The sequence below is a fragment of the Astyanax mexicanus genome, chromosome 2 (assembly GCF_023375975.1).
Source record: "Astyanax mexicanus isolate ESR-SI-001 chromosome 2, AstMex3_surface, whole genome shotgun sequence".
NCBI lineage: Eukaryota > Metazoa > Chordata > Actinopteri > Characiformes > Acestrorhamphidae > Astyanax > Astyanax mexicanus.
The window spans coordinates 16864698-16882175 of NC_064409.1; the positions used below are offsets into that span (position 1 = coordinate 16864698).

Consider the following 17478-nt stretch of genomic DNA (forward strand, 5'->3'; position numbering starts at 1 on the left):
CTTGGGCCAGAACACATACACATCAGATGAAGAGAACTACTCTCCCACTTTGAGGAAAACCTGGAATTAGCCTGGCCCGAGCTGATTTTATAGTTTAAAATGAACTGGCAACATAGCATACCAATCCATAATGCACAATTTTTTTATGTAAAGCTGATGTTCTAGTGTGATTTTGAAGGACTTTTTCATCTTGGGCCAGACCAAATACACATGATCTGAAGAGTACTAGTCTTCTACTTTAACGAAAACCTGGAATTAGCCTGGCCCGAGCTGATTTTATACTTTAAAATGAACTGGCAACATGGTATAACGAGCCATAATGCACAATTTTTTTTTTGTGTAAAGCTGATGTTCCAGTGTGATTTTGAAAGACTTTTTCATATTGGGCCAGACCAAATACACATGATCTAAAGAGTACTAGTCTTCTACTTTAAGGAAAGCCTGGAAATAGCCTGGCCCGAGCTGATTTAATACTTTAAAATTAACTGGCAACATGGCATACCGATCCATAAGGCACAAAAAAGTTTAATTTAAAGCTCACCTTCCGTCGTTTTTTCTTTCATTTTAAAATGTCTAGTTGTGGTCTCTAGTATGAATGAATGACATGTGAGCCGTTTTTGTAAAAAAAAAAAAAAGTGCTCAGGTGTCTCTGTATAGCTCTTTTTTAATGGACTGTTTTAGGGGTGTGTCCAAAATAACCGGATTCCAGCTTTGCTCATGAATTTTCATACATGCAAACAGCATGCAAATATCTCTCCTCTGATTGGCTAGGAGCACTGCGACGCCCCTCCACCGCTCTGCCGCTCACTGCCTCCCACCTCCTAACTGATGAGCGGTGATGTTGCGTCGCTTCAGCTCCGCCTCTGGGAGTTTCTCGAGCCAAGGTGGGCTGGTCTGTGAGTTTCTGCCTAAGTAGGCAGAAAGATAATAGGCTTGTTCGAGATGCGGCTGCGCCTCGCCTTGCTGGTCAGCGAGAGCAGCCGCGTGCAGGTGGGCGGGGTGGAGGAGCGGAGAAGTCAGGTCGGACAGTCTCCACCTGCAGCCCACGTGAACAACACAGGATCTCGCGATGAATGCGCTGTTTGTTTACTTCTGGTGTGAATAAAATCGCAAAAGTGAAACAGAGATAACATGAGTGTTATTAAATTGAGATAAAAACTTGTTATAAATATTCACAAAACATACTGTCGTGTTACAGATGTATTGTGTAGTACTAAATTAATAATGGGATTAAATTTTTATTTGCAGACCAGCTTTTCTATACTGAGATCTACTTTTCTTTTCTTCTATTGTTTTTGTGTTGTGAAATGCGCTAAACAATTAAAGCTGTGTAAATGAGCATGATGTATTTATTTCCAAGAACAAAGGACAGAAAAGCTGGTCTGCAAATAAACATTTAATCCCATTATTAATTTAGTACTACACAATACATCTGTAACATGACAGTATGTTTTGTGAATATTTATAACAAGTTTTTATCTCAATTTAATAACACTCATGTTATCTCTGTTTCACTTTTGCGATTTTATTCACACCAGAAGTAAACAAACAGCGCATTCATCGCGAGATCCTGTGTTGTTCACGTGGGCTGCAGGTGGAGACTGTCCGACCTGACTTCTCCGCTCCTCCACCCCGCCCACCTGCACGCGGCTGCTCTCGCTGACCAGCAAGGCGAGGCGCAGCCGCATCTCGAACAAGCCTAATTCAAAATTCACCCGTTTTTCGGAGGGGGGGAGGGGGGATTTCTTTGCTTAGCTCCTGCAGACAATGGGGGCTGCAAAACAGTTTAATGTGCAGGTGTACACATTCAACTCGGAGAGACCTACTGTATTCCACAAAAAACAAGAAAAATCGGATTTTCGCGGAAGGTGAGCTTTAAAGCTGATGTTCTAGTGTGATTTCGAAGGACTTTTTAATCTTGGGCCAGACCAAATACACATGATCTGAAGAGTACTAGTCTTCTTCTTAAAGGAAAACCTGGAATTAGCCTGGCCCGAGCTGATTTTATACTTTAAAATGAACTGGCAACATAGCATACCGATCCATAATGCACAATTTTTTTATGTAAAGCTGATGTTCCAGTGTGATTTTGAAGGAATATTTCATATTGGGCCAGACCAAATACACATGATCTAAAGAGTACTAGTCTTCTACTTTAAGGAACAGCTGGAATTAGCCTGGCCCGAGCTGATTTTATACTTTAAAATGAACTGGCAACATGGAATACCGATCCATAAAGCACAAAAAAATTGAATATAAAGCTGATGTTCTAGTGTGATTTTGAAGGACTTTTTCATCTTGGGCCAGACCAAATACACATGATCTGAAGAGTACTAGTCTTCTTCTTAAAGGAAAACCTGGAATTAGCCTGGCCCGAGCTGATTTCATACTTTAAAATGAACTGGCAACATGGTATAACGAGCCATAATGCACAATTTTTTTTGTGTAAAGCTGATGTTCCAGTGTGATTTTGAAAGACTTTTTCATATTGGGCCAGACCAAATACACATGATCTAAAGAGTACTAGTCTTCTACTTTAAGGAAAGCCTGGAAATAGCCTGGCCCGAGCTGATTTTATACTTTAAAATTAACTGGCAACATGGCATACCGATCCATAAGGCACAAAAAAGTTTAATTTAAAGCTGATGTTCTAGTGTGATTTTGAAGGACTTTTTAATCTTGGGCCAGATTGGGCCAGAGCAAATACACATGATCGGAAGAGTACTAGTCTTCTACTTTAAGAAAAACCTGGAATTAGCCTGGCCCAAGCTGATTTTATACTTTAAAATGAACTGGCAACATGGAATACCGATCCATAAGGCACAAAAAAGTTTAATTTAAAGCTGATGTTCTAGTGTGATTTTGAAGGACTTTTTAATCTTGGGCCAGACCAAATACACATGATCTGAAGAGTACTAGTCTTCTTCTTAAAGGAAAACCTGGAATTAGCCTGGCCCGAGCTGATTTTATACTTTAAAATGAACTGGCAACATGGAATAACGATCCATAATGCACAAAAAAATTGAATATAAAGCTGATGTTCTAGTGTGATTTTGAAGGACTTCTTAATCTTGGGCCAGAACAAATACACATGATCTAAAGAGTACTAGTTTTCTACTTTAAGGAAAACCTGGAATTAGCCTGGCCCAAGCTGATTTCATACTTTAAAATGAACTGGCAACATAGCATACCGATCCATAATGCACAATTTTTTTATGTAAAGCTGATGTTCCAGTGTGATTTTGAAAGACTTTTTCATATTGGGCCAGACCAAATACACATGATCTAAAGAGTACTAGTTTTCTACTTTAAGGAAAACCTGGAATTAGCCTGGCCCAAGCTGATTTCATACTTTAAAATGAACTGGCAACATAGCATACCGATCCATAATGCACAATTTTTTTATGTAAAGCTGATGTTCCAGTGTGATTTTGAAGGAATATTTCATATTGGGCCAGACCAAATACACATGATCTAAAGAGTACTAGTCTTCTACTTTAAGAAAAACCTGGAATTAGCCTGGCCCAAGCTGATTTCATACTTTAAAATGAACTGGCAACATGGTATAACGAGCCATAATGCACAATTTTTTTTGTGTAAAGCTGATGTTCCAGTGTGATTTTGAAAGACTTTTTCATATTGGGCCAGACCAAATACACATGATCTAAAGAGTACTAGTCTTCTACTTTAAGGAAAGCCTGGAAATAGCCTGGCCCAAGCTGATTTTATACTTTAAAATTAACTGGCAACATGGCATACCGATCCATAAGGCACAAAAAAGTTTAATTTAAAGCTGATGTTCTAGTGTGATTTTGAAGGACTTTTTAATCTTGGGCCAGAGCAAATACACATGATCTGAAGAGTACTAGTCTTCTTCTTAAAGGAAAAGCTGGAATTAGCCTGGCCCGAGCTGATTTAATACTTTAAAATTAACTGGCAACATGGCCTACCGATCCATAATGCACAAAAAAATTGAATGTAAAGCTGATGTTCTAGTGTGATTTTGAAGGACTTTTTAATCTTGGGCCAGAGCAAATACACATGATCTGAAGAGTACTAGTCTTCTTCTTTAAGGAAAACCTGGAATTAGCCTGGCCCAAGCTGATTTTATACTTTAAAATGAACTGGCAACATAGCATACCGATCCATAATGCACAATTTTTTTATGTAAAGCTGATGTTCCAGTGTGATTTTGAAGGAATTTTTCATATTGGGCCAGAGCAAATACACATGATCTAAAGAGTACTAGTTTTCTACTTTAAGGAAAACCTGGAATTAGCCTGGCCCGAGCTGATTTTATCCTTTAAAATGAATTGGCAACATGACATGAAAGCCATTTTGCACAGAAATAATGAATATAAAGCATTGATTTTGAGAATACCAGAACTCTTCATCTCATGAGTATTTGGTCCGGAAAAAAAGTCCAAAATCATAATGGAATATCAGCTTTAAATAATATTTTTTTTGTGCTGCCATGTTGCCAATTAATTGTGCAGTCTAAAATCAGCTCGGGCCAGGCTAATTCCAGGTTTTCCTTAAAGTAGAAGACTAGTTCTCTTCAGATCATGTGTATTTGGTCTGGCCCAATATGAAAAAGTCCTTCAAAATCACACTGGAACATCAGGTTTACATAAAAAAAATTGTGCTTTATGGATCGGTATTCCATGTTGTCAGTTCATTTTAAAGTATGAAATCAGCTTGGGCCAGGCTAATTCCAGGTTTTTCTTAAAGTAGAAGACTAGTACTCTTCAGATCATGTGTATTTGTTCTGACCCATGATGAAAAAGTCCTTCAAAATCACACTAGAACATCAGCTTTATATTCAATTTTTTTGTGCATTATGGATCGTTATTCCATGTTGCCAGTTCATTTAAAAGTATAAAATCAGCTCGGGCCAGGCTAATTCCAGGTTTTCCTTAAAGAAGAAGACTAGTACTCTTCAGATCATGTGTATTTGTTCTGGCCCAAGATGAAAAAGTCCTTCAAAATCACACTGGAACATCAGCTTTAAATTAAACTTTTTTGTGCCTTATGGATCGGTATGCCATGTTGCCAGTTAATTTTAAAGTATAAAATCAGCTTGGGCCAGGCTATTTCCAGGCTTTCCTTAAAGTAGAAGACTAGTACTCTTTAGATCATGTGTATTTGGTCTGGCCCAATATGAAAAAGTCTTTCAAAATCACACTGGAACATCAGCTTTACACAAAAAAAATTGTGCATTATGGCTCGTTATACCATGTTGCCAGTTCATTTTAAAGTATGAAATCAGCTTGGGCCAGGCTAATTCCAGGTTTTTCTTAAAGAAGAAGACTAGTACTCTTCAGATCGTCCTATGTCACAGGTTGGGATGCTTTACCTAATTATGTAATCTTATTTGAATCTAGATTTTCTGCTTTTGGTTTGGGATCCAATAGTTAATAATGTTTGTTGCCGTGTCTTTTCCCTCACCTGGAAAGCAGGCACTCTACAGAAATCCCATAAAAGTAAGCTTAACAATTAAGAAAATAAAATAAAACTGAAAAGTCTGTAGAAGGCAATTATTTTAGCTGAATTATTGATTTAAACAGATTTTTATGTAACAATTACAATTTGCTGTATTTAGGAAGCTGCCATATTTCTGGACACAAAGCATCCCGATCATTACAGAGTTTACAATCTCTGCAGTAAGTTAGATCATGAAAAACCTGGAAAAGTCAAGGAACTTGAAAATAGTCATTTTCAGGCCTGGATAAGTTTTGGAAAACAAAAAACAAAAAAAAAAAACAAAGTCAAAGTCAAATTTACTCTTTGCGATCTTTGTGTTTCCATTTATTGCCTCTGTTTATTGACTCTGTTTATCGACTCTGTTTATCGACTGAGAAAAGCTATTTAAAAAATAATTTGATAACTTGATTGGAGTTTCAGATGGAATATAACTGTAAATTCACAGAGAAAAATCTAGGTGTTTAGGCTGTAATTAAGCTCTTGCTCTCTTCCACTCTTTGGGAAGCATATTGGTTATATATGCAAGTAAATTACCAGTAATGGTGACAAGAAGGCAACATTTAAACAGATGCATTTAAAAGCTGTTAAAAAAATAAAGAATCTACACAATATAGACACAACCTAAACATATTCCCTGACAGCCAGATATATGCCAAATTAGTTTATTTAAAAATTGATTCTGTTCAAAGTTTTAAACAGAAGATTCTATATCATGTTTGATGAAAGTGTGAAATACTGTTTACAGGTTAAACATTAGAAATGTTTATCAGTGTTTGAAATGGGTCTGAGCTGATTAATACATCAGTGCAGAGTGAAGTAATTTAGCCCTACATTATGGAGCGCTCAGAATTTGACACATTTTATTATTGAAGATTGTGTCTTAGCATTGCTTAAATAAATGTTTTTTTTTTTTATTATTTAAATATATTTAATGTAAATATAGGCCTACTATAATCAGTTTTGATATACATTCTTGTCTACTCTGATGTTTTAAACACGCTATGGTCATTAAAATGTGCTGCGAAAGCATAGAAAAGGCACAGAAAATAATTTAAATTTATAGGTTAACACTATTTGTAATCTACATGTGTATACATATTTTACCCTTGTTTTCTTTTTTTCCAGAGGGAATTATAAAATAAGCTAAAGACTTTCATGTTTACTACAACTTAATTATTAATCATGTACCAGTGTTTTATAGCAAATGTAACCAAAAAATGTCCCACATTATATGTCCCAGGTTATAATTTTTTGCATTGTCAGCGATACCAGACGCACATTCACACACACAATGGAAACATGAACAGCTAGACGTGCTAATGAAACGTAAAATACTACTGCTTTTACTACTGTTGATGTTTGGTGCAGCCATCTTGCGTTCTGAACTTGTGGGTTTATTCCAGTTGAAATGTTCTACTTAGAACTTGGAAATTTCCAGTTCTGAATTCCTACTTCAGATGGAATGCAGTATAAGGATTCACATTAGAGCTCGACCCAACCTGCCCCATACACTGTCATTTTGAGCCAAAGCCCAAATTAAACCTGACATTTTTTGAGTAAGTAGAGCATTAAAACTGAGCTTTTAAAAAACATTTTCGTTCTGTTTAGAATGAGTGAAGAATGAATAAGACCTATTATTTAAGAAAAATATTATTAATTATTAGGAACAGATCTCCAAAAGATTATAACATGAACAATGCAAACAATGATCCAAAGGCCTAAACATTAGGCTACAACAATGTCTGAATGACTTTCCTCTAATCTAGTATAATATAACATGGTTTAAGAAAAGAAAAGAAATTCTTTTATAATTTTATTTATATTTTTTTCCCATTTTCTCCCCAATTTACACAGCCAACCCACTCGTTAGGACTCCCCCTATCACTAGTAATGCCCCAACACACCAGGAGGATGAAGACTAGCACACTCTTTCTCCGATACATGTGAAGTCAGCCACCGCTTCTTTTCGAGCTGCTGCTGATGCAGCATTGCCAAGCAGCCAGCACATTTGGAGGAAAGCGCAGCGGCAGGTGAAGTGCGTAATATGGACAGTGTGCACTTTGCACTTGTGCAACTTTTTTTAAAAAACAGTTTGATTTGTTTCTGCTATATTTTGATTCATAGCTTTATATAAAATGAAAATAACTTATAACTATATTATTTTCTTTAGCCCGAGGAACCTGAGGAAAGTGGTGGGAAATCTCGAGCCAGGTCAGACCTTGGGTTGGGTTTGGGCAGAGAACCTAAGCTCTTATTCACATATTGAACTTTGTGTTATTGTGTTCTCAGTGACATGTTGAACTACACTGCCAGTTTGAGGGAATGTCATTGCCATCCACTGCAAAGGAGGCAAAGGTGATGCTGAAGTTTTCACTGATTTAAAGACATCATCAATGTTTTCTATATGTATTTGATTTGATTTTTAGGTTAACCCATCACCATAGTTGTTCAGCTGAATGTCTAAAGCCATATCCAAACTGGATTCACTTATTCATTTTAGCTGAGGAGGTTTTTTTTTTTCTTCCTTCATGGCACGGATATGTCAGGGTATAGCAAATCTCAGGTGCATGCTTTATACAGCAGTCAAATTCAGAAGGTGAACCACATGACTCCTCAGAGGTGCAGAGCTTCTCTCAGCTTAAGGCAAGTGATTGTGTAGCATAGCCTGTTGCCTACATACAGCTCTGAAAAAAATAGAGACCACTTAAAAATGATCAATTTCTTTGATTTTACCAATTTTTACCAAATTGAATATAATCAAGAGGAAGATGGATGATCACAAGACATCAAACAACAAACAAAGCTGAACTGCATCTTTTTTTGGTATTTCAGCTGTTTATAATTTTCTGCAAATAAATGCTCGAAATTAAAATATTTTTATTTGGAATTTGGGAGAAATGTTGTCCATAGTTTATAAAATAAAACAGCAATATTCATTTTACTTAAACATATACCTATAAATTGCAAAATCTGAGAAACTTGATTCAGAAAGTGGTCTCTTTATTTTTTTCCAGAGCTGTTTGTTATGAACATGTTACTGTATTTCTGTATTTATTGTAAGTTGGTTATAATATTCTTATCACATGTTTTTGATGGGGAATGCAATACGTAAAATGATTCATGAGTCATTTAAGCAAAGAATACTGTATTTTCCTGATGTCATGAAGAAAAAATGCATTACTCCATAGATAAAGCTAATCGCTTCACAATAGGGTTTATGTTGGGTGTCTGAAGTTTGCTCTGCAGCTTAACTCCGTGGGTGATCCAGCCAAAATCTGCTGGACACTCAATATGCAGTCACTTCTAACTGCAGTTAGTTGTCTCAAATAGATTTGCTTACGAATTGACTTGACTTGAATTGTGTGACCAATATTTTACTCTCCATAAAAGCAGAAAAAGGTTTGTTGCATAGCTACAGTTTGTACTTCTGTACTTTTTATAGAGAAGTGTTACACGGGGGGTCATAAACCTGAAGAAACCTAAAGCAATTCTGTTTGAGAGAGTTGTTTTAGGCAGGTGTGTAAGACTTTAGGTATACAGTTCACACATGACTGTCCTGGTGACTGCAACAATCAGGGGAAACAGTGAGGAAACTAAAACTAGCAAAAGTATTTAATCAAGATTTTGATTAATTTTACTGTCTTTCTGTTTTTATTGTCTCTCCATCTCTGCTACAAATGAAAGGCTTAATCTCTGTTTGGGAAACCAAACCATGGACACAGAACACAGTTAATTAAATGGAATTCAATGTTAAAGATACAGTACTAATAATATTCACTGCTGAAATGGTTCCCACTTCCTGCTAAGGTGCTGCTACATGGCTACTGTGTTGTGTTCCTAGCTGATTTCTGTGCAGTTGTATTCCAGATGGTTGCTAGGGTCTTTAAGGTGGTTGTCGAGTGGTTACTCTGGTAACCCGTTTAACAATGAGCCAAATATATTTTGTACCAAATATAGATGTAGAATGTTGTACAATTTTAAGATCTTTTAATAATCGCATGAGGTTTAGTAAATTTCGACAGTAGACGCTGTATTTTATTTTTCATATTGTACACTGTTTATGCTTATGCCCGGCTGTCCTCTTCTTCTTACGTATGTAGTCTCATAGACGGCAGGGGTGCCAGACTAAAGAAACAAACACACAATGGCTGACCAGCTGAATTTAAGTTAAAAGAAAATGTGTTTGTAATGTAATATTTGATAAGGGCCCTTGAGCATTTCGAATCAAGTCAACTTGAGAACTGTTTTTTTCTGTTGCAACAGGGCGCACGGGTACGATGGTGTGTACATGGTTGATTGACAGCGTTTAGTTTGAGAGTGCGCAGGTACTGTATTTCTCCTGAGGTGAGGTGAATGTGTATGTATATATTCAGTGTGTCAGAACTGCTCCTTTAGTTTCTGCTGTGCTCAGTTGAAGACTGAGACCAAGTAGTTAAACATACAGCTCTGGGGAAAAAATGGTTTTCATGCATCTTTGCATGTTCTCCTCCACCAGTCTTACACACTGCTTTTGGATAACTTTATGCCATTCCTGGTGCAAAAATTCAAGCAGTTCAGTTTGGTTTGATGGCTTGAGATTATCCATCTTCCTCTTGATTATATTCCAGAGGTTTTCAATGAGATTTTTTAAGTGTTTTTTTTTTTCCAGAGCTGTATGTCTGCACTCTCCTACAAAAGTATTGAAACACTGAGGCCAATTGATTTTTTTTCTTCTGCTCTAGTGAAAACATTTTGGTGTAACAAAAATATAATTTAAAGATGAATATTGAAGACAAATTGGTAAGTTCGGACAAAAGCTGAATTGTTGACCTTTTGTCTCCTATTCATCTTTTAATGTCAAACCCAATTTGTTTTCAGTCTAAAGCAGAAATAAAGAAATGAGACTGACTTATCAAGTACTTTTGGGGGGCAGTGTATGTTTAGGGGCTGTTTCCTGTGTAGTTCCAATTAAAATCTGCTGTCAGTCTGCTCCTTTCAGAGTGACTGCACTGTTATGTATATTGGTTATGTAATTTAATGCTCCTGGGCATTGCTGTGTTTGTTGTACAGGTGTGGGAAAGGGCAATGGCAGTGATCTGAAGGTGCGGATCATAGTGAAAAGAGAGCAGGTGTTCCAGTGTGTCTGTGCCACGCAGACGAACTGTAGGGTAAGCTAACTTTTAAAGGTTTTCTACAGTATAAAACTGTATTTACTTCCTCATAGTCAAATGACAAGAGTAGTTTCAGTACAAAAAAGTGAAAAACTGTGAACCTTAAACACAGTGGTTTCCTAATTAAAACCAGAGCTATATGGCATATCCAGAACAGACATGTGAAGTGGGCTAATCCCACAACCCCTAAATGATTTAGTAGTTTAGGGTGATTTCACACCTACTTTTTTTATTTGTCAAAATAAACTGTTCATATTTACGTGTAGTGCTGTTTGTTTGGACATGGATGAGTACAGTAATCACAACTGCAATGAGACTGCTGAGAACTGTTGGTCTGAACTCTGAATTGGTTGGTTTGTGATGTGAACATGATCTGAACTTGATCCAACCCATCTGTCAAGCATACTCTGTCAGTTTTAAGATGTGGAGTCAGTCAAATGAACACATGCCACCTCTGCTGTTGTTCCATGTTAAACTGCACAGAAATCTGTTTACTTTCTTGCTCCCAGCCAAGACAGCTCTGACCAACAACCAAAGAGATTACAAAGATTGTTGTGACTCATTTTGGTGAGCTTGAATTTTATCCTCTGTTAAAACAACAAACCATGAGGGAAATGCTCCAAGAGAATCAATTAATTACCTGACTTGGACCAGAGCAAACAAACTATAGTGTGAAAAAACAGCCTTACATACACTATTAAAAGATTTTGTACATACATACACTAGTGAAAGTGTTTGTGAATCGGTATCATCTTAACCCCAAATCATATTTTAAATATGTACTAAAGAACAACTTTTAAATATTCAATAAGCTCATAATATTGAACCTTTAAAGACAGTAGCAGCCCACTAAAAACATAAATCACATTGTAATTGTTGGGAAAGGTCTTTCAGATGTTTGTCTTATGTTCCTTTGTGTTTATTTTACTGTTCGCTCATATACTGTGTTCTCATATTTTACCAGCTGTTCCCAGATACTGAAAACAATGCCGTGGTGATCAGCTTTCAGGAAGGGCCAGTGGTTTGTGGTGATGTTAAGGTCATGTTTGAATCCAGGGCTGTAAGTTCCCAATCTATTGTAACGTAAGAATGATTTTATGGACATCGTTTTTTCCAGTTGTTTGGCAAAATGTTTTTTCTCTATTGTTCTCTATGCCCAGGGTCTTCCAAAGGGGTATGAGGACTATCCTTTCTATTTCTGGTTCAACACTTCATTTGTAGAGAACAACAGGTGAGGTTTTTGCTGTCCATTGTCCTCAGAAGCAGACACTGGCTTTGTTTACCTACCAGGTTTTAGATTTTATATATAAAAATGCCAGGCCACTTAATTCATTAATTAGAATATTTTGATATTTTGTCCCCTCTCAGTTTAGTAACATTACTGCTTTCAATGTAAAACGAAAAATCATATGGACTGCTGCTTGAATGCAATCTATAATGCTTTGGTCCCAAAACAGGCTCTATCTGTCAAGGGAGGAACCGGACAACCCACGTAAGTCCAAAACCTGGGACATCTACAAGGAGGACTTTGGTGTGACCGTGTCTTTCAGTGACCCTGCATTTATGTAGCAGACGACACTTGCTTGTGTATCTCAACTAAAACCCTTAAGCCCTGCACAAGGTCTAAATCTTTGCTCTAATGTAGGTTTTCACACACTTATAAAAGGCGAGTGATGTTTAGGGATTGGATTCGGGCATATTGTGCCCCTAAAGCTATAGCTATAGCTATATAACCTCAACTTTATGTCCATCCCCCATCTTCACTGTAAGAGCTTTTTACTGAGCCGTGCATACACCACAATATTATGCATTTGTTTGTCAAATGTTTTTTTGTCTTTAAATGAAGACAAATGTTTGTGTCAGTTTAGCATATTAAGCCTCCAAAATGTAAATCTTACTCTTTAAGCTTGAGTGTACATCAAATAAAGCAATCGAGGCTGCCACTGTGAAATGGTCAATGGTTATGTGTGCAGAAACATGTTTTTGTAGTACACATGTATTGAAATAAATACTAATGTCTCTGTAACACTTGTCTGTCACTTTTTTGAATTAACAACTGATCTGGGTTGCTGAATTTCTGCAATTGTTTTAAGGATAGATCTGATTGACTTGTTTGTTTTGAAAGTCACCAAAAGTCTGGTCTTACAGGTGGGCATGCAACTCTAAACTCTTTAGAATCAGCAGTTTTAGAGGTGACCTTTTTCAGAAGCGCTGTCAGTGCCATTCTCATATAAAAGGCTTACAATCAAATCTCAAATGTGCAGCTTATAATAGTAAATAAAATAATGTACTATGTAATTGTGTAGAACACAAACTGTATAAACACAAACTTTAATTCTAGAATTGATATACACTATCTGCTGCTGTCAGTACAAATGGATGGCTGGATCAAAAATCAGAGGGAAAATATTAAACTGGGGATTCACAAAAATGCTTTTTCTTAAGTTCTTAAGTTTATACTTAACTTAAGAGGTCTGTTTTGGTTATTTTTCTTAATGTTTATTTTGTACCAAAAATTCCAAAAATGGAATAATAATATATATACCTTTATGATACACTCACATTTCAGTGCTTGGTTTGACTCTGTTTTTTTTATTTTCCTAATGTTTTCTTAAGCCTTCACATCAGTGTCTCAGCACTGGCATTCAGAGCCCATTATTCACCATCGTACTCCATTGGACATTTCAGGGACAACAGCCTTTTTTGCCCAATTATAAACACTCTTCTTGTAAAAGTTATCCAGACATAGGTTAAAAAAACAAAAAACAAAAAAAAACAGTTGAACTATAAAGTATTGAAAGACTAGGATACTAAAAGCCAGTAATGTTAGTCCTGCTAAGACGTCCCTTTGCTGATCAATAGCTGGTTAACAAGATAGCCTCACAGTATACTGTATGTTTTTTTTTTTTTACTGCCCTTGAGATTTTTTTTTTTTTGTTTTTATTTGTACTGCAGTAGAAATGTGTTTTTAGAAACTTGGCTTTATTTGTCTCACTATCTTTATATATCAGTTGCTTTAAACATTATAATGTTAAGCATAATTTTATTTATAAATTTAAATATAACAAAACATAAATGTTGTTTTAATAAACGTTAGCAATAAATAATCTCAAAATAACTAAAATATCTAAAATACAGCAGACTAATAGTTTAAACCATTAAACCCAGCCTTTCATTGAGCTGAGAGAAAATTAAGTGTGCTGTTCAATTTCCAACGTTAAGAAATGGGTTAGACAAGCTTTACCATCCATCATCTCAGTCACAGCAGTTCAGCTGTGACTTTTGGAAGAAACCAAAGTCAATGGAAAAGAGGGGGGGGAGGGTGTCTGAGATTTAATATAACAATATTATTTTAATATAACTGTTCATAGTTAATTAAAATACTTACTCTGAATTACATAAGAGTGCTAGTAAAATATAAAATAAAATAAAAAAATATATATATAAACATTTCGGGCACCGTAGCCCCCACACCTAGTTTTGAATGGTCGTGTCTCCCCTGATTCAGTCAGTAAGAACAAGACGGTCGCCCTTTTCTTCGGGATGTTCAGGGAGTTTGCAGGAGGTGTAATTTATGGGGAACAATCATTAATGTTGGGTTAAATAATCTAGTGTTTTTTTCACTCTGGTGCTGAAGGTCCGCTGCGCTGCTTTTTTACTGTGTTTCCCCTTTACTCTGTTTTCATTAAAAGCCCCTCAGTCTTAAAACAGCGGCAGTAAAACAGGCGGAGCGGTGGGCCTCCAGCAGTATACAGTATACAGTGATAACCCTGCCGGTGTAGAGTGGAGCAGCGCGAAGGGAGCTCTTTCAGTCCCGGTGAGTAATTTAGCTAGCTGGCTGTTTAAGCTCTCGGTGAAGCGCGGTCTTATTATAATACTAAACTACAGCGTGGTGAGACTATTTAAACTGAAGCGTGTTAATGGCGAATAACGCTGTAAGATAGCTATGGTGCAAACCGAGCTACGGTGGAGCTGGCTAAGCTAATTAGCTTAGCCAGCTCCACCGTAGCTCGCTAGCCTTAGCTTCAGTTAGCTCGATTACCTCAGCTGCTGCAGCTGCCCGTTCAGAAAAAAAAACACAACCAGCGCTGTTTAAGAGCCGCTTTACGAGCTTGTCTCCCAGCATAGGGTGTGTTTTTCTCAATCAGCAGCTGCTTTTAAACCACGCTGTAGTTTAGTAATAAGATCGCGCTTCACCGAGAGCTGAAACAGCCAGTTAAATTACCTAACAGGACTGAAAGAGCTCCTCCTCGGTTCTCCGGTCTAATTCGGTCTAAATAAACCAAAACACCTTTGGTTTATTTAGATTTAAGTTAGCAGTTTGTTCTCTTTAGACAAAAAACGAAAATAAGAATAAAAAAAAAAAAATGAAAAAAACAAATAAATAATAAATAAAATAAAAAAATAAGGGGGCGCAGTCTGCGCATGCGCCAGATTTTGCGGCCGCGCGTGCGCAGTAGACCGACTTTTTGCGGTCTACTGCGCATGCGCGGCCGCAAAATCTGGCGCATGCGCAGTAGACCGATTTTTTGCGGTCTTCTGCGCATGCGCGGCCGCGAAATCTGGCGCATGCGCAGAAGACCGCAAAAAAAATCGGTCTACTGCGCATGCGCCAGATTTTGCGGCCGCGCATGCGCAGTAGACCGATTTTTTTTGCGGTCTACTGCGCATGCGCCAGATTTTGCGGCCGCGCATGCGCAGTAGACCGCAAAAAAAATCGGTCTACTGCGCATGCGCGGCCGCAAAATCTGGCGCATGCGCAGAAGACCGCAAAAAATCGGTCTTCTGCGCATGCGCGGCCGAGAAATCTGGCGCATGCGCAGAAGACCGCAAAAAATCGGTCTTCTGCGCATGCGCCAGATTTTGCGGCCGCGCATGCGCAGTAGACCGATTTTTTTTGCGGTCTACTGCGCATGCGCCAGATTTTGCGGCCGCGCATGCGCAGTAGACCGCAAAAATCGGTCTTCTGCGCATGCGCGGCCGAGAAATCTGGCGCATGCGCAGAAGACCGCAAAAAATCGGTCTTCTGCGCATGCGCCAGATTTTGCGGCCGCGCATGCGCAGTAGACCGATTTTTTTTGCGGCCTTCTGCGCATGCGCCAGATTTCGCGGCCGCGCATGCGCAGAAGACCGCAAAAAAAATCGGTCTACTGCGCATGCGCGGCCGCAAAATCTGGCGCATGCGCAGTAGACCGATTTTTTTTGCGGTCTTCTGCGCATGCGCCAGATTTCGCGGCCGCGCATGCGCAGTAGACCGCAAAAAGTCGGTCTACTGCGCACGCGCGGCCGCAAAATCTGGCGCATGCGCAGACTGCGCCCCCTTATTTTATTATTTTATTTATTATTTATTCGTTTTTTTCATTTTTTTTTTTTTATTCTTATTTTCGTTTTTTGTCTAAAGAGAACAAACTGCTAACTTAAATCTAAATAAACCAAAGGTGTTTTGGTTTATTTAGACCGAATTAGACCGGAGAACCGAGGAGGAGCTCTTTCAGTCCTGTTAGGTAATTTAACTGGCTGTTTCAGCTCTCGGTGAAGCGCGATCTTATTACTAAACTACAGCGTGGTTTAAAAGCAGCTGCTGATTGAGAAAAACACACCCTATGCTGGGAGACAAGCTCGTAAAGCGGCTCTTAAACAGCGCTGGTTGTGTTTTTTTTTCTGAACGGGCAGCTGCAGCAGCTGAGGTAATCGAGCTAACTGAAGCTAAGGCTAGCGAGCTACGGTGGAGCTGGCTAAGCTAATTAGCTTAGCCAGCTCCACCGTAGCTCGGTTTGCACCATAGCTATCTTACAGCGTTATTCGCCATTAACACGCTTCAGTTTAAATAGTCTCACCACGCTGTAGTTTAGTATTATAATAAGACCGCGCTTCACCGAGAGCTTAAACAGCCAGCTAGCTAAATTACTCACCGGGACTGAAAGAGCTCCCTTCGCGCTGCTCCACTCTACACCGGCAGGGTTATCACTGTATACTGTATACTGCTGGAGGCCCACCGCTCCGCCTGTTTTACTGCCGCTGTTTTAAGACTGAGGGGCTTTTAATGAAAACAGAGTAAAGGGGAAACACAGTAAAAAAGCAGCGCAGCGGACCTTCAGCACCAGAGTGAAAAAAACACTAGATTATTTAACCCAACATTAATGATTGTTCCCCATAAATTACACCTCCTGCAAACTCCCTGAACATCCCGAAGAAAAGGGCGACCGTCTTGTTCTTACTGACTGAATCAGGGGAGACACGACCATTCAAAACTAGGTGTGGGGGCTACGGTGCCCGAAATGTTTATATATATATTTTTTTATTTTATTTTATATTTTACTAGCACTCTTATGTAATTCAGAGTAAGTATTTTAATTAACTATGAACAGTTATATTAAAATAATATTGTTATATTAAATCTCAGACACCCTCCCCCCCCTCTTTTCCATTGACTTTGGTTTCTTCCAAAAGTCACAGCTGAACTGCTGTGACTGAGATGATGGATGGTAAAGCTTGTCTAACCCATTTCTTAACGTTGGAAATTGAACAGCACACTTAATTTTCTCTCAGCTCAAGACTAATAGTTTAATGGTTTAAACTATTAGTCTGCTGTATTTTAGATATTTTAGTTATTTTGAGATTATTTATTGCTAACGTTTATTAAAACAACATTTATGTTTTGTTATATTTAAATTTATAAATAAAATTATGCTTAACATTATAATGTTTAAAGCAACTGATATATAAAGATAGTGAGACAAATAAAGCCAAGTTTCTAAAAAACACATTTCTACTGCAGTACAAATAAAAACAAAAAAAAAAATCTCAAGGGCAGTAAAAAAAAAAAAACATACAGTATACTGTG

The 17478-nt window shown here is 37.8% G+C and overlaps 1 long non-coding RNA gene across 3 annotated transcripts; it reads left to right on the forward strand.

The window, feature by feature from the left end:
* The first annotated feature begins 1565 nt into the window (after positions 1-1565).
* LOC125794541 (uncharacterized) lies at positions 1566-12660 on the forward strand. Of its 3 annotated transcripts, none has more exons than XR_007433642.1 (9): positions 1566-1868; positions 7339-7519; positions 7655-7695; positions 7774-7839; positions 9748-9809; positions 10534-10631; positions 11599-11694; positions 11795-11865; positions 12092-12660. It is a non-coding gene; the product is annotated as an uncharacterized LOC125794541 (long non-coding RNA). The 3 variants fall into 3 exon arrangements; XR_007433643.1 differs by having other exon boundaries at positions 1567-1868; positions 7339-7514; XR_007433641.1 differs by lacking the exons at positions 1566-1868; positions 7339-7519; positions 7655-7695 and having other exon boundaries at positions 7702-7839.
* The last annotated feature ends 4818 nt before the right edge of the window (positions 12661-17478 follow it).